Raw genomic sequence first — 25,833 nt, 5'->3', positions numbered from 1 at the left:
GGGACACCTTTCAAATATCCAGGATTTTAACACCATCAGTAAGCGCTATCTGTCAATTAATTTTGAAACCAGTAACATGCAGCCTGGTCTAGGCCAATTGAGGAAAGTCTCTGAATTAGCAGTAACTGATCAACAGTCTCAAAAGCCTTTGACAGGTCAATGAAGAAGGCAGCATAATGTTGTTGCCTTTAATCCATACTGTTAACCACATCATTTGTCACTAGAGATGCAGCAGAGATATTGCTATGACCTGGTCTAAAACCCAACTAATGTACGTTTAGAATACATTTCAAAGATGAGAAAGATCTTAGCTGAGAATTAATCAAGGATTGTAATATTTTAGCATGGCAAGAAAGTTTTGAAATAGGGCGGTAATGATTTAGATCACAAGGGTCACCACCTTTGTGAAGGGGGAGTACATGGGCCGCCTTCTTAACCTTGGGGATAGCACCAGATATAATCATCAGGTTAAAAATACAGTGCCTTGCAAAAGTATTCATTCCCCTTGGCATTTTTCTTGCTTTGTTGCATTAAAACCTGTAATTAAAATTGATTTTTATTTGGATTTCATGAAATGGACATACACAAAATAGTCCAAATTTGTGTAGTGAAATGATAAATTTTACTTGTTAAAAAAATGTAAGAAAATAAAAACGGAAAAGTGGTGCGTGCATATGTATTCACCCCTTTGCTTAGAAGCCCCTAAATGAGATCTGGTGCAAACAATTACCTTCAAAACTCACATAATTAGTTAAATAAAGTCCACCTGTGTGCAAGCTAAATGTCACATGATCTGTCACATGATCTCAGTATATATACACTTGTTCTGAAAGGCCCCAGAGGCTCCAACACCACTAAGCAAGGGGCACCACCAAGCAAGTGACACCATGAAGACCAAGGAGCTCTCCAAACAGGTCAGGGTTAAAGTTGTGGGGATATACAGATCAGGGTTGGGTTTTAAAAAAATATCTGAAACTTTGAACATCCCACGGATCACCATTAAATCCATTATAAAAAATATGATAGAATATGGCATCACAACAAACCTGCCAAGTGAGGGCTGCCCACCAAAACTCACAGACCAGGCAAGGAGGGCATTAATCAGAGAGGCAACAAAGAAACCAAAGATAACCCTGAAGGAGCTGTAAAGCTCCACAGTGGAAATTGGAGTATCTGTCCATAGGACCACTTTAAGACGTACACTCCACAGAGCTGGGCTTTATGGAAGAGTGGCCAGAAAAAAAAACATTTCTTAAAGAAAAAAATAAGCAAACACGTTTGGTGCTCGACAAAAGGCATGTGGGAGACTCCACAAACATATGGAAGAAGGTACTCTGGTCAGATGAAACTAAAATCTAGCTTTTGGCCATCAAGGAAAACGCAATGTCTGACACAAACCCAACACCCCCCATCACCCCGAGAACACCATCCCCACAGTGAAGCATGGTGGTGCCAGCATCATGCTGTGAGGGATGTTTTTTCATCATCAGGGACTGGGAAACTGGTCAGAATTTAAGGAATGATGGATGGCGCTAAATACAGGGAAGTTCTTGAGGGAAACCTGTTTCAATCTTCCAGAGATTTGAGTCTGGGACGGAGGTTCACCTTCGATCAGGACAATGACCTTAAGCATCCTGCTAAAGCAACACTCAAGTGGCTTAAGAGGAAACATTTAAATGTCTTGGAATAGCCTAGTCAAAGCACAGACCTCAATCCAATTGAAAATCTGTGGTATGATTTAAAGATTGCTGAACACCAGCGGAACCCATCCAACTTGAAGGATCTGGAACAGTTTTGCCTTGAAGAATGGGCAAAAATCCCAGTGTCTAGATGTGCGAAGCTTAAATAGACATACCCCAAGAGGCTTGCAGGTGTAATTGCTGCAAAAGGTGGCTCTACAAAGTATTGACTTTGTGGGGGTGAATAGTTATGCACGCTCAAGTTTTCTGTTTTGTTGTCTTATTTCTTGTTTGTTTCACAATAAAAAAATGGTATCTTCAAAGTGGTAGGCATATTGTGTAAATCAAATGATATAAACCCCCAAAAATCCATGTTAATTCCAGGTTGTAAGGCAACAAAATAGGAAAAATGCCTTCGCAAGCCTCTGTATAAGTTAATGAGGGCAGAGAGCTACAGCAGAAATTGATCAAGCATATCAGCCCCAGTGGATTTTTTTTCATCAATCTTAAGCATGGCATCTAGCACATCACAGTTAGCCTGTTAGGGCTAGGGGGCAGTATTGACACGGCCGGATAAAAAACGTACCCGATTTAATCTGGTTACTACTCCTGCCCAGTAACTAGAATATGCATATAAGTATTGGCTTTGGATAGAAAACACCCTAAAGTTTCTAAAACTGTTTGAATGGTGTCGGTGAGTATAACAGAACTCATATGGCAGGCCAAAACCTGAGAAGATTCCATGCAGGAAGTGGCCTGTCTGACAAATTGTGTTTCATCTTGGCTCTTTTTATTGAAGACTGAGGATCTTTGCAATAACGTGACACTTCCTACGGCTCCCATAGGCTCTCAGAGCCTGGGAAAAAGCTGAACGATATCGAGGCAGGCTCTGGCTGAAACACATTATCGCTTTTGGCAAGTGGCCGATCAGAGTACTATGGGCTTAGGCGCGTGCCAGAGTCGACCGAATGCTTTATTTTCTTTCGTCTGTATACCTAAACGCAGATTCCCGGTCGGAATATTATCGCTTTTTTACGAGAAAAATGGCATAAAAAGGGATTTTAAACAGCGGTTGACATGCTTCGAAGTACGGTAATGGATTATTTAGAATTTTTTGGTCACGAGTTGCGCCATGCTCGTAACCCTGATTTACCATTTCGGATAGTGTCTGGAACGCACGAACAAAACGCCGCTATTTGGATATAACGATGGATTATTTTGGACCAAACCAACATTTGTTATTGAAGTAGCAGTCCTGGGAGTGCATTCTGACGAAGACAACAAAGGTAATCAAACTTTTGTAATAGTAAATCTGACTTTGGTCAGGGCTAAACTTGGTGGGTGTCTAAATGGCTAGCCGTGATGGCTGGGCTATCTACTGAGAATATTGCAAAATGTGCTTTCACCGAAAAGCTATTTTAAAATCGGACACCTCGATTGCACAAAGGAGTTCTGTATCTATAATTCTTAAAATAATTGTTATGTTTTTTGTGAACGTTTATCGCGAGTAATTTAGTAAATTGTTAGTAAATTCCCCGGAAGTTTGCGGGGGGTATGCTAGTTCTGAACGTCACATGCTAATGTAAAAAGCTGTTTTTTGATATAAATATGAACTTGATTGAACAAAACATGCATGTATTGTATAACATAATGTCCTAGGTGTGTCATCTGATGAAGATCATCAAAGGTTAGTGCTGCATTTAGCTGTCTTCTGGGTTTTTGTGACATTATATGCTAGCTTGAAAAATGGGTGTCTGATTATTTCTGGCTGGGTACTCTGCTGACATAATCTAATGTTTTGCTTTTGTTGTAAAGCCTTTTTGAAATCGGACAGTGTGGTTAGATTAACGAGAGTCTTGTCTTTAAAATGCTGTAAAATAGTCATATGTTTGAGAAATTGAAGTAATAGCATTTCTAAGGTATTTGAAAATCGCGCCACGGGATTCAACTGGCTGTTGCGTCGGTGGGTCGAATTTGTCTCGCCTAGCCCAGAGAGGTGAAAGAAGTCTCAAGGTATTTCTCGCCTGAGGTAGAATACCTCATGATAAGCTGTAGAGCACACTAATCCCCCACTAGAGTTCTCATCTACATTATTCGTAGCCATCTATTTACCACCACAAACCGATGCTAGCACTAATACCGCACTCAATGAGCTGTATAAGGCCTTAAGCAAACAAGAAAATGCTCATCCACAAGTGCTGCTAGAGCTGCCACTTTCAATGAGAGGGACACTTGTCCGGACACTTACAAGAAATCACGCTATGCCCTCAGATGAACCATCAAACAGGCAAAGCATCAACACAGGACTAAGATTGAATCCTACAACACCGGCTCTGACGCTTGTCGGATGTGGCAGGGCTTGAAAAATATTACAGACTACGAAGGGAATCCCAAACATGAGCAGCCCAGTGATGCGGGCCTACCAGATGACTTTATGCTCACTTCAAGGCAAGAAGCATTGAAGCATGCATGAGAGCACAAGCTGTTCCGGAAGACTGTGAGCAAGACTTTTAACCTGTTAGGGCTAGGGGGCAGTATTGACACGGCTGGATAAAAAAACATACCCGATTTAATCTGGTTACCACTCCTATCCAGTAACTAGAATATGCATATACTTATTACATATGGATAGAAAACACCCTAAATTTTCTAAAACTGTTTGAATGGTGTCTGTGAGTATAACAGAACTCATTTGGCAGGCAAAACCCTGAGACATTTTCTGACAGGAAGTGGATACCTGATATGTTGTATTACCTTTAAACCTATCCCATTGAAAAACACAGGGGCTGAGGAATATTTTGGCACTTCCTATTGCTTCCACTAGATGTCACCAGCCTTTACAAAGTGTTTTGAGTCTTCTGGAGGGAGATCTGACCGAACAAGAGCCATGGAACGATGATGGCCCATTAGACACCTGGCGCGCGAGTTCATGTTGGGTACCCTCGTTCCAATACGTTATAAAAGAGTATGCATTCGTCCACCTTGAATATTATTCATGTTCTGGTTAAAAAAGGCCCTAATGATTTATGCTATACAACGTTTGACATGTTTGAACGAACGGAAATATATTTTTTCCCCTCGTTCATGACGAGAAGTCCGGCTGGCTTAGATCATGTGCTAACAAGACGGAGATTTTTGGACGTAAATGATGAGCTTTTTTGAACAAAACTACATTCGTTATGGACCTGTGATACCTGGAAGTGACATCTGATGAAGAGAATCAAAGGTAATGGATTATTTACATAGTATTTTCGATTTTAGATCTCCCCAACATGACGTCTAGTCTGTATCGCAACGCGTATTTTTCTGGGCGCAGTGCTCAGATTATTGCAAAGTGTGATTTCCCAGTAAGGTTATTTTTAAATCTGGCAAGTTGATTGCGTTCAAGAGATGTAAATCTATAATTCTTTAAATGACAATATAATATTTTACCAATGTTTTCTAATTTTAATTATTTAATTTGTGACGCTGACTTGACTGCCGGTTATTGGAGGGAAACGATTTCCTCAACATCAATGCCATAGTAAAACGCTGTTTTTGGATATAAATATGAACTTGATAGAACTAAAAATGCATGCATTGTCTAACATAATGTCCTAGAAGTGTCATCTGATGGAGATTGTAAAAGGTTAGTGCATCATTTTAGCTGGTTTTATGGTTTTGGTGACCCTGTCTTTGAATTGACAAAACATTACACACAACTCTTGTAAATGTACTGTCCTAACATACTCTAAATTTATGCTTTCGCCGTAAAACCTTTTTGAAATCGTAAAACGTGGTTAGATTAAGGAGATGTTTATCTTTCAAAGGGTGTAAAATAGTTGTATGTTTGAAAAATTTGAATTTTGACATTTATTTGGATTCAAATTTGCCGCTCTTGAAATGCACCTGCTGTTGATGGAGTGCACCACGGGTGGCACGCTAGCGTCCCACCTAGCCCATAGAGGTTAAACAGGTCAACATTCACAAAGCCACGGGGCCAGACGGATTACCAGGACGTGTACTCAAAGCATGTGCGGACCAACTGACAAGTGACTTCACTGACATTTTTCAACTTCTCCCTGACTGAGTCTATAATATCTACATGTTTCAAACAGACCACCATAATCCTTGTGCCCAAGGAAGCAAATGTAACCTGCCTAAATGATAGCCGCCCCGTAGCACTCACGTCGGTAGCCATGAAATGCATTGAAAAGGAAGTCATGGCTCACATCAACACCATCATGCCGGAAACCCTAGACCCACTCCAATTTGCATACCGCCCAAACAGATCCATAGATGATGCAAGCTCTATTGCACTCCACACTGCCCTTTCCCACCTGGACAAAAGGAACACCTATGTGAGAATGCTGTTCATTGACTACAGCTCAGCTCAGCGTTCAACACCATAGTGCCCACAAAGCTCATCACTAAGATAAGGACCCTGGGACTAAACACCTCCCTCTGCAACTGGATCTTGGACATTCTGACGGACCACCCCCAGGTGGTAAGGGTAGGCAACAACACAAACCGCCATGCTGATCCTCAACCCAGGGGCCCCTCAGGGGTGCTTGCTTAGTCCCCTCCTGTACTCCCTTTTCACCCCTGACTGAGTGGCCAAGCACAACTCCAACACCATCCTTAAGTTTGCTGATGACACAACAGTGGTAAGCCTGATCACCGACAACAATGAGACAGCCTACAGGGATGAGGTCCGAGACCTGGCAGTGTGGTGCCAGGACAACAGCCTCTCCCTCAATGTGAGCAAGACAAAGGAGCTGATTGTGAACTACAGGAAAAGGAGGGCCGAACAGGCCCCCCATTAACATCAAAGGGGCTGAAGTGGAGCAGGTTGAGAGTTTCATGTTCCTTGGTGTCCACTTCACCAATAGACTGTCATGGTCCAAACACACCAAGACAGTTGTGAATAGGGCATGACAACACCTTTTCCTGACTGAAAAGATTTGGCATGGGTCCCCAGATCCTCAAAAAGTTCTAGAGCTGCACCATCGAGAGCATCCTGACCGGTTGCATCACCGCCTGGTATGGCAACTGCTCGGCATCTGACCGTAAGGCACTACAGAGGGTAGTGCGTACTCCCCAGTACATCACTGGGGCCAAGCTTCCTGCCATCCAGGACCTATATGCTAGGCGGTGTCAGAGGAAGGCCAAAACATTTTTCAAAGACTCCAGTCATCCACGTCATAAGCTGTCCTCTCTGCTACCACACGGCAAGCGGTACCGGAGCACCAGGTTTTGGACCATTAGGCTCCGTAACAGCTTCTACCCCCAAGCCAAAAGACTGCTGATCAATTAATCAAATGTCCACCCGGACTATTTACATTGAAAAACCTTGGTAGAGCATGGGTGCAGTAGACATTGGGGTGCTAGTTAATTTCCTTTCTTTTTCGGCTTCAGACCAATGCCTACTTCCTTGTTTTTTGTTTTTAACAGTCTAGTGCATCTAGTCCAGTCTGCTTCATTATGTTCTCTGGCTGGGGATGGGGAGGATCAAGAGATGAATGCATGGCCATGTGTATCGTTTTGCTACCCGTTTTGCCGCCCATGGGCACTTTGTTTAGAGTATCAGTCCAACATTTTAATTGCCAGTGATGTGTGCCACTTCCACTGCAGCCACAAATGAGCAGCCATTGTTTGTGTCCAAGTCTAAGCAGACATGTGTCTTGCTCACTTGCCAAGCCTGACTAATTAAAGAGTGAAGTTTGGCAAACACATTTATTAAAATATTCCAAAACGAGTCACAAGAAAAATCCAATGACAACAGACGAACAAAGGTAACAGTCGTTATCTAAAGTGTCCATTTTATCTCTGCCCCTGTCCCCAGTGTGTGTGTGCCGTGTATGTGTGTTTTGGCCAAAGCTCCCAGCCTGGCTTTATGACTGATGGGCTGCTTGGAGATGCATCTGTGCTGTTCTCTAATGGGTCTCTCTCGTGGCTCTAGCCTAATTGGCCTCCTGCTGCCACAGCCAGCTGAGTAACACAAGGAGGGAACAGACCGAGGTTCAATCTCTGCCACAGTACACCTGGCTGTTAGTCAGACACACACACAGACGCAAGCAGAAACACAGACACACATGCATTTACGCACGCACACACACACACACACACGCAGGCACGCACGCACACACTGTGGTTGCTAATTTCTGTATTACCAAATGAGGAGAGACAAACTTCACACACACCAGTCAGAGTTTATACTTAAACTACAATTTTAATTATAAGAGCTTTGCATTAGCAGTTGACTTTCAACAGTTCACCATTTCTAATGACCCGTTGAGAGTGTTGAACACAATGACTACTGAGATCTTTATAGCAAGATCCACCCCCTTTTGACATGACAAACCACAGATAGTTAGGAACGGTTCACAAAGAAAGACTGTTTACTTTAGAGAGGAGTATCTACAGCTAGATAGCATTCGCTATAAATTATCGTTCAGTTTGATCCCTAATGACGAGGTTCTAATCTCGTCCCTGGTACTTCATAGAACAAAAACACAATTTCATCCAATGGCATATATCAATTGTCAAATCTAGATACTCCCATCTCAAGCAAACCCCCTCCTGACCCCACTCCTGGACAGGCTCACTGGGGGGAGTGAGCCTCTAGGCCATATACTATCACAGGATAAGTGCGAGATCTAAGAGAGGACATACAATGGTCCCAGACACTACCATACACCTCCCCACAATAAAGAAAAGGAGGGAGTGACTTGCTCACATACATTGTGGAGACAAGTCATTGGTTCCCCATTAATCACACTATCCCTTCACATGGTTTAAGAATAAGTAAAGAGACATTCACATTTCATTCTGTCCTCCTCTCTTGCTGATATTCTGCATAGCAACAGAGACATGTAAAAGACAAGTCTGACCTCTCCCCTCTCTGAGCCCCAAGTGACTGAGCTCCAGCTAAGGGAAACGTGCAACTGAAAGACACCATAGTCCTAAGGACACTTTCTAATGACAAGTATCTCACACAAGCATATTATACCAATAAAACATCTTAATTATCTATGTTACCCAACTAATTCTGATTCATCCACCACAACACACAAACACACACACACATCTGACTGTCAGTCACGCTCTGTGGGACATGTAGGTCTTACCCGCTCTGACAAAATATACACACAGCAAATTATCCAGTGTTAAAAAAAACTAAATTAACACAGTGGACTGGACTGACATAGACCCCAGAACAGTGTTAAGTGTTAAGTGCAAAGGCTTATTCAAATATTTCCCAGAGTGCCTCGCCTTTCTAGTAAATTGTAGAGTTACAACTCATGACTGTATTTGCAAGTGACAGAGAGATGGTTGTTACATTCACCCATGTTTGTCTGATGGACTTCAAGAAGTTAGATTTGAAGTAAATACGTTATCATCACAAAAAATATATATATATTTAAAACAATACTATATGCATGTCATAAGGCCTTATTTTGAGGGCCTAGGTTTTAATCTAATTTAGGGGCCTGAAACTCATGCACATCACTTTGAACCAAAACCACACCCATCATTATCCTATTTCCCAGCATGCTCTATCGCAGGTAGATTTTTTAAATTAGTTTGTTTCAATATATGTGTTTCTGCATGCACATTGATTGATTAATGAATGTTAAGCTACTCAAATATTAATAACATACTTATTTCTAAACTAATCAAATCTGTTACATAACCTGTTTGGGATAGGGGGCAGTATTTTCACGGCCGGATAAAAAATGTACCCAATTTAATCTGGTTACTACTCCTGCCCAGTAACTAGAATATGCATATAATTATAGGCTTTGGATAGAAAACACCCTAAAGCTTCTAAAACTGTTTGCATGGTGTCTGTGAGTATAATAGAACTCATATGGCAGGCCAAAACCTGAGAAGATTCCATGCAGGAAGTGGCCTGTCTGACAAGTTGTGTTTCATCTGGGCTCTTTTTATTGAAGATGTAGGATCTTTGCAATAACGTGACACTTCCTACGGCTCCCATAGGCTCTCAAAGCCCGGGAAAAAGCTGAAGGATATCGAGGCAGGCTCTGGCTGAAACACATTATCGCGTTTGGCAAGTGGCCGCTCAGAGTACTGTGGGCTTAGGCACGTGCCCGAGTCGACCAAATGCTTTATTTTATTTCGTCTGTTTACCTAAATGCAGATTCCCGGTCGGAATATTATCGCTTTTTTACGAGAAAAATGGCATAAAAATTTATTTTAACCTGTTAGGGCTAGGGGGCAGCATTGACACGGCTGGATAAAAAACATACCCGATTTAATCTGGTTACCACTCCTACTCAGTAACTAGAATATGCATATACTTATTACATATGTATAGAAAACACCCTACATTTTCTAAAACTGTTTGAATGGTGTCTGTGAGTATAACAGAACTCAAATGGCAGGTCAAAACCTGAGAGATTCCTTTACAGGAAGTGGCCTGTCTGACCATTTGTTGAACTTCTTTTCCATCTCTATCATTTACTAAGGATCTCTGCTCTAACGTGACACTTCCCACGTCGTCCATAGGCGCTCAGAGCCCGGGAAAAAACAGAATGTCGTCATTCCAGCCCCAGGCTGAAACACATTATCGCCTTTCTCAAGTGGCCCATCAAGAGACACTAGCTTATGCGCGTGACCCCGACCGCCCCCGCCTTTGGGATTATTTCCTCTGTTTGCCGAAAAGGAGATTCCCTGTCGGAATATTATCGCTTTTCTACGAGAAAAATGTCGTAAAAATTGATTTTAAACAGCGGTTGACATGCTTCGAAGTACGGTAATGGAATACTTAGAATTTTATTGTCACGAATTGCGCCAAGCGCGTGACACTTCTTTACTATTTCGGATAGTGTCTGGAACGCACGAACAAAACGCCGCTATTCGGATATAACGATGGATTATTTTGGACCAAACCAACATTTGTTATTGAAGTAGCTGTCCTGGGTGTGTATTCTGACGAAGACAACAAAAGGTAATGACATTTTTATAATAGTAAATATGATTATGGTGAGTGCTAAACTTGCCGGGTGTCTAAATAGCGAGCCCGTGATGCCTGGGCTATGTACTTAGAATATTGCAAAATGTGCTTTCACCAAAAAGCTATTTTAAAATCGGACATATCGAGTGCATAGAGGAGGTCTGTATCTATAATTCTTAAAATAATTGTTATGCTTTTTGTGAACGTTTATCGTGAGTAATTTAGTAAAATGTTAGCGAATTCCCCGGAAGTTTGCGGGGGGTATGCTAGTTCTGAACGTCACATGCTAATGTAAAAAGCTGGTTTTTGATATAAATATGAACTTGATTGAACAAAACATGCATGTATTGTATAACATAATGTCCTAGGGTTGTCATCTGATGAAGATCATCAAAGGTGAGTGCTGCATTTAGCTGTCTTCTGGGTTTTGGTGACATTATATGCTGGCTTGAAAAATGGGTGTCTGATTATTTCTGGCTTGGTACTCTGCTGACATAATCTAATGTTTTGCTTTCGTTGTAAAGCCTTTTTGAAATCGGACAGTGTGGTTAGATTAACGAGAGTCTTATCTTTAAATGGCTGTAAAATAGTCATATGTTTGAGAAATTGAAGTAATAGGATTTTTAAGGTTTTGAAAATCGCGCCACAGGATAGCAGTGGCTGTTACGTAGGTGGGACGAATTCGTCCCGCCTAGCCTAGAGAGGTTAAACAGCGGTTGACATGCCTCGAAGTACGGTAATGGAATATTTAGAATTCTTTCGTCACGAATTGCGCCATGCTCGTCATCCTTATTTACCCTTTCGGATAGTGTCTTGAACGCACGAACAAAACGCCGCTGTTTGGATATAACTATGGATTATTTTGAACCAAACCAACATTTGTTATTGAAGTAGAAGTCCTGGGAGTGCATTCTGACGAAGACAGCAAAGGTAATAACATTTTTCTTATAGTAAATCTGACTTTTCTGAGTGATAAACTTGATGGGTGTCTAAATAGCTAGCCCTGTGATGCCGGGCTATCTACTGAGAATATTGCAAAATGTGCTTTCACCCGAAAAGCTATTTTAAAATCGGACATATCGAGTGCATAGAGGAGTTCTGTATCTATAATTCTTAAAATAATTGTTATGCTTTTTGTGAACGTTTATCGTGAGTAATTTAGTAAATTCACCGGCAGTGTTCGGTGGGAATGCTAGTCACATGCTAGTCACATGCTAATGTAAAAAGCTGGTTTTTGATATAAATATGAACTTGATTGAACAAAACATGCATGTATTGTATAACGTAATGTCCTAGGGTTGTCATCTGATGAAGATCATCAAAGGTTAGTGCTGCATTTAGCTGTGGTTTGGGTTTATGTGACATTATATGCTAGCTTGAAAAATGGGTGTCTGATTATTTCTGGCTGGGTACTCTGCTGACATAATCTAATGTTTTGCTTTCGTTGTAAAGCCTTTTTGAAATCGGACAGTGTGGTTAGATTAATGAGAGTCTTGTCTTTAAAATGGTGTAAAATAGTCATATGTTTGAAACTTTGAAGTTTTTGCATTTCTAAGGTTTTTGAATAACGCGCCACGGGATTACACTGGCTGTTACGTAGGTGGGACGATTTGGTGCCACCTATCCTAGAGAGGTTAAATAATGAACAAGTAATTGGGGGATTGAAACCAGGTGTGTAAGACAAGGACAAAACAAATGGAAAATGAAAAGTGGATTGGCGATGGCTAGAAGGCCGGTGACGTCGACTGCTGAGGGCCGCCCGAACAAGGAGAGGGACCGACTTTGGTCGTGACAGTTTGAGTTGATTAAAATCGTGAAGTATGTGTTGGGAGAAGTGGAGTCTGTCAGAGTGACCAGGAGTGGTCTTATTTTGATTCATGTTATTTCTGAAGAACAGAGGAAGATCGCAGTGAGCCTCAAAAGAATCTGGACAACAGAAGTTGTGTGTTTTGAGTAGAGCACCAGTCAAAGGAGTCATTTCAGGGGTGACGACCGATGTTGAATCCTTGAAGAAAATTTCTGGTGTGATTGGTGCCCGGCGTCTGACCCACTGGGTGAATGGAGAAAAAGAAGAAAGTCTGTCAGTCCTGTTGTTTTTTGATAAAGAGCAAAAACCTACGCATTTGAAGTTTGGTTAAGTAAGATACGCCGTAAGAGCTGTCATCCCCAATCCATTGCAGTGTAAGAATTGTAAAGTATTTGGCCATATTTCAAGTGTGTGCAGATGGACAGTGTATATTGAAGAACGACGTGTAGAAGGATGATGTGGTTGCAATTGTGGTGGTGATCATGATCCCGAGTTCCTGGAGTGCCCTGTAAGGGTGAAGGAGATTGAGGTGGCAAATGTTAGAGCGGTCAATCGAATCTCCTATGAGGAGGCAATTAAAAGAATTGAGAAAACAAGTGATGCTGGTGAATAGTAGTGGACGCACCACAGCCTGTAGTAAATGTTTGCTGCCTATGTGTTAAAAAGGTGTATTTTGTGGCGTTCATTGCCACAGTTATAAATTGTAAGGCACAAGTTTCAAAGAAATCTAAGAAACTGGACAAGGATTTTACATCTAAAGACTTGCAAGTGGTACTGGCGCCGAAGACCCGCCCTCCCTTGAGTCTGTGTAGGGATCAGCTCTGTTTTATTTTTTAACAGCAAAGTTGTTTGATTTAGTTTAGTTTATTTATATATTTGTTGTTTTGGTATTTAGTTAAATTCTTGGGAATTCTGTTCGCATTCTGCACAGTAGGTGGTGGAATGCACATTAAATTGTGTGATTGCCAACATACCATAGAAGAAGAACAACAAACATTAGCTGTGGAATATTGGCCATAACCCACAAAGCTCTGAGGTCTAATTGCTATCATAAACTGGTTACCAATGTAATTAGAACAGTAAAAAGTATGTTTTATCATTCCCATGATACACATCTGATATACCCTGGCTTTCAACCAATCAGCACTCAGGGCTCAAACCACCCAGTTTATACTTGTAAATAAATCCTGTTTTCCCATGTGCATAACTATAGAGTCATCACTCACACTCTCCAGTCAGATGTAAGTTAGATGTCAAAATCTCTGTGCAAGAAAGACTTGGACGAGCTTCAAAAAACAAATGTTAGGTAACTGGAAATTGTGCCGTTATTATGAGCCAGATGTTGAGACAACAATCTGTTATAAATGGCCTATTTGCGAGATTGACTTGTTATTTCAATAGGCATAGGCTACTGACTAAAATGTATTGTTTTGTTTATAATTGCAATTCAACTTTGCCATTGTTTGCTGAGCTAGATGCAGGTAGCCCCTGATAGGTAAACTCCTGATAGGGGTAAACATGATAGGGGTAAACAGCCCCTGTTAGGGGTAAACAGCCCCTGATTGGTAAACATGCCAACATCTAATTTCAGCTGTCATCAAGGCAAAGGGTGGCTACTTTGAAGAATCTCAAATATAAATATATTTTAATTTGTTTAACCTGTTAGGGCTAGGGGGCAGTATTTACACCGCCGGATAAAAAACGTACCCGATTTAATCTGGTTACCACTCCTACCCAGTAACTAGAATATGCATATACTTATTACATATGGATAGAAAACACCCTAAAGTTTCTAAAACTGTTTGAATGGTGTCTGTGAGTACAGAACTCATTTGGCAGGCAAAAATCTGAGAAGGTTTCATTCAGGAAGTGGCCTGTCTGACAAGGTGTCGTTCTTCTTGTCTCTGTTTATTGAAGAGTGAGGATCTTAGCTGTCCCGTGACACTTCCTACGGCTGCCATAGGGTCTCAGAAGGCGGTAAAAAGCTGAATCGTGGCTTTGCAGGCTCTGGCTGAAAAAAAGTAGCGCGTTTGGGTAGTGGCTGGTTACAGTACTGTGAGACTCAGGCTCGTGCCCGCGTCGACCGAAAGCTGTGTTTTCTTTCCTCTGTTTAGCTAAATGGACATTCCCGGTCAGAATATTATTGCTTTTTTACGAGAAAAATGGCATAAAAATGGATTTTAAACAGCGGTTGACATGCTTCGAAGTACGGTAATGGAATATTTAGATTTTTTTGTCACGAATTGCGCCATGCGTGCGACCCTGATTTACCATTTCAGATAGTGTCTGGGACGCACGAACAAAACGCCGCTATTCAGATATAACGATGGATTATTTTGGACCAAACCAACATTTGTTATTGAAGTAGCAGTCCTGGGAGTGCATTCTGACGAAGACAACAAAAGGTAATCAAACTTTTATAATAGTAAATATGATTATGGTGAGTGCTAAACTTGCCGGGTGTCTAAATAGCTAGCCCGTGATGCCTGGGCTATGTACTTAGAATATTGCAAAATGTGCTTTCACCAAAAAGCTATTTTAAAATCGGACATATCGAGTGCATAGAGGAGGTCTGTATCTATAATTCTTAAAATAATTGTTATGCTTTTTGTGAACGTTTATCGTGAGTAATTTAGTAAATTGTTAGCGAATTCCCCGGAAGTTTGCTAGTTCTGAACGTCACATGCTAATGTAAATAGCTGGTTTTTGATATAAATATGAACTTGATTGAACAAAACATGCATGTATTGTATAACATAATGTCCTAGGGTTGTCATCTGATGAAGATCATCAAAGGTGAGTGCTGCATTTAGCTGTCTTCTGGGTTTTGGTGACATTATATGCTGGCTTGAAAAATGGGTGTCTGATTATTTCTGGCTTGGTACTCTGCTGACATAATCTAATGTTTTGCTTTCGTTGTAAAGCCTTTTTGAAATCGGACAGTGTGGTTAGATTAACGAGAGTCTTGTCTTTAAATAGCTGTAAAATAGTAATATGTTTGAGAAATTGAAGTAATAGCATTTCAAAGGTTTTGAAAATCGCGCCACAGGATTCAACTGGCTGTTACGTAGGTGGGACGAATTCGTCCCGCCTAGCCCAGAGAGGTTAACACCTTTTTGGTTGCTACATGATTCCATATATGTTATTTCATAGTTTTGAAGTCTTCACTATTATTCTACAATGTAGGAAATATTAAAAATAAAGAAAAACCCTGGAATGAGTAGGTGAGTCCAAACTTTTGACTGCTACTGTATATATACTTTTTGAAGAGAAATTCTATGGCGGCCATGGTGCAATTTAGAAGTAGCCCAACAACCCGCCACTCACGACCAACTCATTTTCACCCACGACATCATATTCAAAGTAGCTCAATTTGGCAGGAAATCCACGAACATGGCAACACTGCTTGCAGATCTGATGTGGCCTGTAAACCGTGAGTTATAGAACACTGTATTTGGGTAAAACTAGGCCCTCAGAACAAGGACTAATTGTATTTTAATAATAACATATTTGCTTTGGATCTCACTGGCTTGCTCGCTTCCTTCTCTGTCTGCGATTTCTGCGGTGGTGGGCACAGATGCTTGTGGTGATGAGCAATCGTTTCCAGCCAACCTTTAGACATGGAGACGACAGCACAGGTACTCCCATTGTCATATAAATTACAATCAGACTTCCAGGCTCCTGGACGGGGCCCCAATTTAAATCCCTGCACTGCCAAGTGCTCAATAACGAGATAATTTGTAAGACCGGCGCTTTGGAATATTCATTTCCTGACGAGCGATTACAAAGTCATCATCAAAATAGTTTTTTGGTGTTCAGTAAGTAAATTGTATTACCTCATACAGGCAGAGAGGACATTTGTGTAATTTGTAATTGCATCAGAGCTCATGAATATTACATTAACTTTCAATTTCTTCCATATAATCTACATTAGAGTTAGAGATATATGAACTGTTACAGTACTGTCTCATGCACTTTTTATCTGAACTTAAATAGTCTTATTTGTGACAGTAATACTGGCAGTAGTACTAACACTACTCCAGAACTGTATAACAGAAGTATACCAGTAGTACTAAGAGTACTCCAGGACTACTTCTAATGAACCACAATTCCTACACTACTACTACCACGGAATTTTTAGCATCCTAGTTATGGACAAATTTTTTTCATTTTCACAGCTTCAGCACCACAACACTCCTGTAATTACATGGACTATTTGTCAGGCATGGAGGCAATTTACTGTGGATTAACCAACCGCTTGGTACCTGAGGCTTGCTGTACAGGAAAGACAAACTCAGAGAGAGAAGAAGAAGAGACTGAACGAATGGCTTAGAGAGAGAAACAATTTAATTTGTACAATTTGTGACACGGATGGAGGAGCAATTTAAAGACAATTGCTGGACTATCCATGTGCCTATTATCGGTGACAGCCCCCTTACTTTATTGTGGGGACAACAGGTCAGGACTCCACAGCAGATTAACTGGCCAGATAAATAAGAAGAGAGGCTGGAAGCACAAACAAAAGGAGGGGTGAATCAATCAAGTCAGACTGAGGAAAGACAGAGAGAGGGAAGAGGAAGGGTGAATCAATCAAGTCAGACTGAGGAAAGAGAGGGAAGAGGAAGATTGAATCATTCAAGTCAGACTGAGGAAAGACAGAAAGAGGGAAGAGGAGGGGTGAATCAATCAAGTCAGACTGAGGAAAGACAGAGAGAGGGAAGAGGAAGGGTGAAACAATCAAGTCAGACTGAGGAAAGAGAGGGAAGAGGATTGAATAATTCAAGTCAGACTGAGGAAAGACAGAAAGAGGGAAGAGGAGAGGTGAATAAATCAAGTCAAACTGAGGAAAGACAGAGAGAGGGAAGAGGAGGGGTGAATAAATCAAGTCAGACTGAGGGAAGACAGAGCGAGGGAAGAGGAGTGAATCATTCAAGCCAGACTGAGGAAAGACAGAGTGAGGGAAGAGGAGTGAATCATTAAAGCCAGACTGAGGAAAGACAGCGAGGGAAGAGGAGTGAATCATTCAAGCCAGACTGAGAAAAGACAGAGAGAGGGAAGAGGAGTGAATCATTTAAGCCAGACTGAGGAAAGACAGAGAGAGGGAAGAGGAGGGGTGCATCAATCAATTCAGACTGAGGAAAGACAGAGAGGGAAGAAGAGGACTGCATCCCAAATTGCACCCTATTCCTTATAGTGGAATCCTTTTGACCAGAGCCCTATGAAGTGCACTATTTAGGGAATAGGGTACCATATGGGACATACACTAAGAGAAAAAAGTATTTGATCCCATGCTGATTTTGTACGTTTGCCCACTGACAAAGAAATGATCAGTCTATAATTTTAATGGTAGGTTTATTTGAACAGTGAGAGACAGAATAACAACAAAAAAATCCAGAAAAACGCATGTAAAAATTTTAATAAATTGATTTGCATTTTAATGAGGGAAATAAGTATTTCACCCCATCTCAATCAGAAAGATTTCTGGCTCCCAGGTGTCTTTTATACAGGTAACGAGCTGAGATTAGGAGCACACTCCTAAAGGGAGTGCTCCTAATCTCAGTTTCTTACCTGTATAAAAGACACCTGTCCACAGAAGCAATCAATCAGATTCCAAACTCTCCACCATGGCCAAGACCAAAGAGCTCTCCAAGGATGTCAGGGACAAGATTGTAGACCTACACAAGGCTGGAATGGGCTACAAGACCATCGCTAAGCAGCTTGGTGAGAAGGTGACAACAGTTGGTGTGATTATTCACAAATGGAAGAAACACAAAAGAACTGTCCATCTCCCTCGGCCTGGGGCTCCATGCAAGATCTCACCTCGTGGAGTTGCAATGATCATGAGAACGGTGAGGAATCAGCCAAGAACTACATGGGAGGATCTTGTCAATGATCTCAAGGCAGCTGGGACCATAGTCATCAAGAAAACAATTGGTAACACACTACGCCTGTGAAGGACTGAAATCCTGCAGCGCCCGCAAGGTCCCCCTGCTCAAGAAAGCACATATATATGCCCGTCTGAAGTTTGCCAATGAACATCTGAATAATTCAGAGGACAACTGGGTGAAAGGGTTGTGGTCAGATGAGACCAAAATGGAGCTCTTTGAAATCAACTCAACTCGCCGTGTTTGGAGGAGGAGGAATGCTGCCTATGACCCCAAGAACACCATCTCCACCGTCAAACATGGAGGTGGAAACATTATGCTTTGGGGGTGTTTTTCTGCTAAGGGGACAGGACAACTTCACCGCATCAAAGGGATGATGGACGGGGCCATGTACCGTCAAATCTTGGGTGAGAACCTCCTTCCCTCAGCCAGGGCATTGAAAATGGGTCGGGGATGGGTATTCCAGCATGACAATGACCCAAAACACACGGCCAAGGCAAGAAAGGAGTGGCTCAAGAAGAAGCACATTAACCTCTTGGGGCTAGGTGGGACGCTAGCGTGCCACCCGTGGTGCACTCCATCAACAGCAGGTGCATTTCAAGAGCGGCAAATTTGAATCCAAATAAATGTCAAAATTCAAATTTTTCAAAAATACAACTATTTTACACCATTTGAAAGATAAACATCTCCTTAATGTAACCACGTTTTACGATTTCAAAAAGGTTTTACGGCGAAAGCATAAATTTAGAGTATGTTAGGACAGTACATTTACAAGAGTTGTGTGTAATGTTTTGTCAAGTCAAAGACAGGGTCACCAAAACCATAAAACCAGCTAAAATGATGCACTAACCTTTTACAATCTCCATCAGATGACACTCCTAGGACATTATGTTAGACAATGCATGCATTTTTAGTTCTATCAAGTTCATATTTATATCCAAAAACAGCGTTTTACTATGGCATTGATGTTGAGGAAATCGTTTCCCTCCAATAACCGGCAGTCAAGTCAGCGTCACAAATTAAATAATTAAAATTAGAAAACATTTGTAAAATATTATATTGTCATTTAAAGAATTATAGATTTACATCTTTTGAACGCAATCAACTTGCCAGATTTAAAAATAACCTTACTGGGAAATCACACTTTGCAATAATCTGAGCACTGCGCCCAGAAAAATACGCGTTGCGATACAGACTAGACGTCATGTTGGGGAGATCTAAAATCGAAAATACTATGTAAATAATCCATTACCTTTGATTCTCTTCATCAGATGTCACTTCCAGGTATCACAGGTCCATAACGAATGTAGTTTTGTTCAAAAAAGCTCATCATTTATGTCCAAAAATCTCCGTCTCGTTAGCACATGATGTAAGCCAGCCGGACTTCTCGTCATGAACGAGGGGAAAAAATATATTTCCGTTCGTTCAAACATGTCAAACGTTGTATAGCATAAATCATTAGGGCCTTTTTTAACCAGAACATGAATAATATTCAAGGTGGACGAATGCATACTCTTTTATAACGTATTGGAACGAGGGTACCCAACATGAACTCGCGCGCCAGAGTCTAATCGGCCATCACCGTTCCATGGCTCTTGTTCGGTCAGATCTCCCTCCAGAAGACTCAAAACACTTTGTAAAGGCTGGTGACATCTAGTGGAAGCAATAGGAAGTGCCAAAATATTCCTAAACCCCTGTGTTTTTCAATGGGATAGGTTTAAAGTCAATACAACACATCAGGTATCCACTTCCTGTCAGAAAATGTCTCAGGGTTTTGCCTGCCAAATGAGTTCTGTTATACTCACAGACACCATTCAAACAGTTTTAGAAACTTTAGAGTGTTTTCTATCCATATATAATAAGTATATGCATATTCTAGTTACTGGGTAGGATTAGTAACCAGATTAAATCGGGTACATTTTTTTTATCCAGACGTGCAAATGCTGCCCCCTAGCCCCAACAGGTTAAGGTCCTGGAGTGGCCTAGCCAGTCTCCAGACCTTAATCCCATAGAAAATCTGTGGAGGGAGCTGAAGGTTTGAGTTGCCAAATGTCAGCCTCGAAACCTTAATGACTTGGAGAAGATCTGCAAAGAGTAGTGGGACAAAATCCCTCCTGAGATGTGTGCAAACCTGGTGGCCAACTACAAGAAACGTCTGACCTCTGTGATTGTCAACAAGGGTTTTGCCACCAAGTATTAAGTCATGTTTTGCAGAGGGGTCAAATACTTATTTCCCTCATTAAAATGCAAATCATTTTCTAACATTTTTGACATGCGTTTTTCTGGATTTTTTTGTTGTTATTCTGTCTCTCACTGTTCAAATAAACCTACCATTAAAATTATAGACTGATCATTTCTTTGTCAGTGGGCAAACGTAAAAATCAGCAGGGGATCAAATACTTTTTTCCCTCACTGTACTATATCCATGGTGAGGCTGCCTGGGAGAGAGCTGTAGGTAGGTAACCAACCCTCTCACCAGGCTGTATAACAACCCAACAGGATATTCAATGTTCTCTTGAGGAAATGACTCAGACACAAAAAGTGTCTCTGCTCATCTCCTCCCAAATGAATTCACTGGTCCCAATTCGCCCCAACGACGTACACACACTGAGGAGAGGAGAGAAGACTGAGAGGAGTCTGGCGCTTTATCACTCACTGTCTCTCTTCTCTTCTCGTACACACCCTCTCTAATTAAATTCATCAAAGGGATGCTGAAGTCAGAAGAGATGTTAGGGAATCAAACAGGTGAGAATATCCTGGGTGAAAAGGAAGAAGAAAAAAGAACAGAGGATGAAAGCTCTGTCTCTCTCTCTTTCATTCTGTTCACCTCCGGGTTTCTTCTTCTCCTACTCTTCATTTCTCTGTATCCTGTTTTAATGGATTCATCCTATTTAATGGATTCAAAACAAACAAACTTTACAAAATGAAGCAGTGAAGTGAGTTGGATGTGGAGCAGGGTGTGGTCATGGTACGTGGAGGGACTGAGGTTTGTATTAAATGAAGAAGTATCATTTTTGCTGAAATTCTGTTTGAGAACCTGAAACAAGGAGATCAGTTTTATTAAGTGAAAATAGGGGACTGTGTGAGTGGGAAAGCCTAGCCAATCGAATTAGGACTGGATCTGGGAGATGGGCTGAAATAACGGGCTGAAGCAGAGAGTCAGATGGTACGAAAATGGTAACAACTTTAGTGGACAGGGGAGGACCAGAGAGAAAGTGAGATGGAGAAAGAGTGGGAGAGAGGGGATGGGTGTATGAAGACGGTTGAAATGTAAGGGTTATGATGAGTGATAAAGATGTGAGTGGTATTCTATAGAGAGAGAGGTGGGGGGTGAAGTGACGGACAGAGACAGTGGGAAGTAAGAGAAGTGGAACTGGAGAATAATACAGTACATACAGTACACTGTGAAACATTTCCTGTTTTTTTACAGTACAGTGCATTACTGCAATCTTATTACTCTAACTGGAACAAATTATTGGTTGAATGGATTAAATTCATTGAGGGGAGATGGGGTTTATATTTTATAGTTTATTTGTAATAATATGTAACGGCTGTCTTCATAAATGGACCAAGGCGCAGCAGGTATGTGAATACTCATCTTTAATTAAAATTAAGGAGTAAAGCATCCACTTAACAACACAAAAAGATGACAACAGTGACAGTTCTGCAGGCTATAAACGCAGTGCAAAAACAACCACCCACAAACCCCAGTGACAAACAACTCCTACATATATGACTCCCAATCAGGAACAACGATCCCCAGCTGTTCCTGATCAGGAGTCACAAGACACACAGAACATTCAAACACACACAAGACTGCCACGTCCTGACCCCCAAACTACTACAACAGCTCCATCTGCTGGTCAGGACGTGACAGTACCCCCCCCCCCCCCTCAAGGTGCAGACCCCGGAATGCAGCTAACAAAAAAAAAAACACCAACAAACAAAATCCCCAACAAAACCCATAACACTAACCCTTAAACAATAAGGGAGGGAAGGGAGGGTGGCTGCCATCACCGACGGCACTGTGCTACACCCTCCCTCCCCAACCCACCTATCCTGGAGGTGGCTCAGGTGCAGGCCGTGGACCTCGCTCCACCTTCGGCGTCGCCCACTTTGATGGCGCCGATAGCTGCGCCGGGCAGACGGGCCACTCAGGCTGACCCTGGCAGACGGACCACTCGGGCTGGACCGGGGGACAGAGGGCCCCTCGGGCTGGGCCGGGGGACAGGAGGGCCCCTCGGGCTGGGCCGGGGGACAGGAGGGGGACAGGAGGGCCCCTCGGGCTGGGCCGGAGGGCAGGAGGGCCCCTCGGGCTGGGCCGGAGGGCAGGAGGGCCCCTCGGGCTGGGCCGGAGGGCAGGAGGGCCCCTCGGGCTGGGCCGGAGGGCCGGAGGGCAGGAGGGCCCCTCGGGCTGGGCCGGAGGGCAGGAGGGCCCCTTGGGCTGGACCGGAGGGCAGGAGGGCCACTCGGGCTGGACCGGAGGGCAGGAGGGCCACTCTGGCAGTTCAGGGCAGTCTGGTGACTGTTGACTGGCGGGCAGCTCTGGTGACTGTTGAGTGGCGGGCAGCTCTGGTGACTGTTGACTGGCGGGCAGCTCTGGTGACTGTTGACTGGCGGGCAGCTCTGGTGACTGTTGACTGGCGGGGCTGGGCTGACACACTAGACTCCTGATGCGTGGGGCTGGTATTGGACGTGCCAGCCTGGATACACGCACCTCCATGCTAGTGCGTCTGGCGGGAAACACCGGACCGAAAGGGCACACTGGCGGTCTTGAGTGCAGGGTTGGCATCACCCCTTCCAGCTCGATGCTCCCCTTGCCCTGGCACCTGCGGGGCGCTGGTACTGGGCGAACTGGGCTGTGCGTCCGTATAGGCGAGATGGTGCGTACCACAGCGTAACATGGCGCCCTCCACCTCATATGCACCTCCCTGTAGTCACGGGTAGCTGGCTTACGGCTCTTCCCTGGCCTGGCCAAGCTACCCGTGTGCCCCCCCCAAAAAAATTCTTGGGGGTGCCTCTCGTGCTCGTTGCGCTCTCTCTCTTCATAATAGCGCCTCTCCGCTCTCGCCGCTTCAATCTCCCACTGAGGGAGGCGATAATCCCCAGCCTGAGTCCATGGTCCCTCTCTGTCCAGGATCTGTTCCCAAGTCCATTCGTCCATTTTTCTCTCCAGTGGCTTCCTCCTCTTCTGCTGCTTGGTCCTTTGGTGGGTGGTTCGTTAACCTCTCTAGGCTAGGCGGGACGAATTCGTCCCACCTACGTAACAGCCACTGCTATCCTGTGGCGCGATTTTCAAAATCTTCAAAATCCTATTACTTCAATTTCTCAAACATATGACTATTTTACAGCCATTTAAAGATAAGACTCTCGTTAATCTAACCACACTGTCCGATTTCAAAAAGGCTTTACAACGAAAGCAAAACATTAGATTATGTCAGCAGAGTACCAAGCCAGAAATAATCAGACACCCATTTTTCAAGCCAGCATATAATGTCACCAAAACCCAGAAGACAGCTAAATGCAGCACTCACCTTTGATGATCTTCATCAGATGACAACCCTAGGACATTATGTTATACAATACATGCATGTTTTGTTCAATCAAGTTCATATTTATATCAAAAACCAGCTTTTTACATTAGCATGTGACGTTCAGAACTAGCATACCCCCCGCAAACTTCCGGGGAATTCGCTAACATTTTACTAAATTACTCACGATAAACGTTCACAAAAAGCATAACAATTATTTTAAGAATTATAGATACAGACCTCCTCTATGCACTCGATATGTCCGATTTTAAAATAGCTTTTTGGTGAAAGCACATTTTGCAATATTCTAAGTACATAACCCAGGCATCACGGGCTCGCTATTTAGACACCCGGCAAGTTTAGCACTCACCATAATCATATTTACTATTATAAAAATGTCATTACCTTTTGTTGTCTTCGTCAGAATGCACACCCAGGACGTCTACTTCAATAACAAATGTTGGTTTGGTCCAAAATAATCCATCGTTATATCCGAATAGCGGCGTTTTGTTCGTGCGTTCCAGACACTATCCGAAATAGTAAAGAAGTGTCGCGCGCTTGGCGCAATTCCTGACAATAAAATTCAAAGTATTCCATTGCCGTACGTCGAAGCATGTCAACCGCTGTTTAAAATCAATTTTTACGTCATTTTTCTCGTAGAAAAGCGATAAAATTCCGACAGGGAATCTCCTTTTCGGCAAACAGAGGAAAAAATCCCAAAGGCGGGGGCGGTCGGGGTCACGCGCATAAGCTAGTGTCTCTTGATGGGCCACTTGAGAAAGGCGATAATGTGTTTCAGCCTGGGGCTGGAATGACGACATTCTCTTTTTTCCCGGGCTCTGAGAGCCTATGGACGACGTGGGAAGTGTCACGTTAGAGCAGAGATCCTTAGTAAATGATAGAGATGGCAAAGAAGTTCCAGAAATGGTCAGACAGGCCACTTCCTGTAAAGGAATCTCTCAGGTTTTGACCTGCCATTTGAGTTCTGTTATACTCACAGACACCATTCAAACAGTTTTAGAAAATTTAGGGTGTTTTCTATCCATATGTAATAAGTATATGCATATTCTAGTTACTGAGTAGGAGTGGTAACCAGATTAAATCGGGTATGTTTTTTATCCAGCCGTGTCAATGCTGCCCCCTAGCCCTAACAGGTTAAAACCTCTTGGGGCTAGGTGGGACGCTAGCGTGCCACCCGTGGTGCACTCCATCAACAGCAGGTGCATTTCAAGAGCGGCAAATTTGAATCCAAATAAATGTCAAAATTCAAATTTTTCAAAAATACAACTATTTTACACCATTTGAAAGATAAACATCTCCTTAATGTAACCACGTTTTACGATTTCAAAAAGGTTTTACGGCGAAAGCATAAATTTAGAGTATGTTAGGACAGTACATTTACAAGAGTTGTGTGTAATGTTTTGTCAAGTCAAAGACAGGGTCACCAAAACCATAAAACCAGCTAAAATGATGCACTAACCTTTTACAATCTCCATCAGATGACACTCCTAGGACATTATGTTAGACAATGCATGCATTTTTAGTTCTATCAAGTTCATATTTATATCCAAAAACAGCGTTTTACTATGGCATTGATGTTGAGGAAATCATTTCCCTCCAATAACCGGCAGTCAAGTCAGCGTCACAAATTAAATAATTAAAATTAGAAAACATTGGTAAAATATTATATTGTCATTTAAAGAATTATAGATTTACATCTCTTGAACTCAATCAACTTGGCAGATTTAAAAATAACCTTACTGGGAAATCACACTTTGCAATAATCTGAGCACTGCGCCCAGAAAAATACGCGTTGCGATACAGACTAGACGTCATGTTGGGGAGATCTAAAATCGAAAATACTATGTAAATAATCCATTACCTTTGATTCTCTTCATCAGATGTCACTTCCAGGTATCACAGGTCCATAACGAATGTAGTTTTGTTCAAAAAAGCTCATCATTTATGTCCA

The sequence above is a fragment of the Salmo salar genome, chromosome 01, assembly GCF_965601325.2.
Source record: "Salmo salar chromosome 01, fSalSal1, whole genome shotgun sequence".
Classification (NCBI taxonomy): domain Eukaryota; kingdom Metazoa; phylum Chordata; class Actinopteri; order Salmoniformes; family Salmonidae; genus Salmo; species Salmo salar.
Note: the sequence above shows the minus strand (reverse complement) of the source record.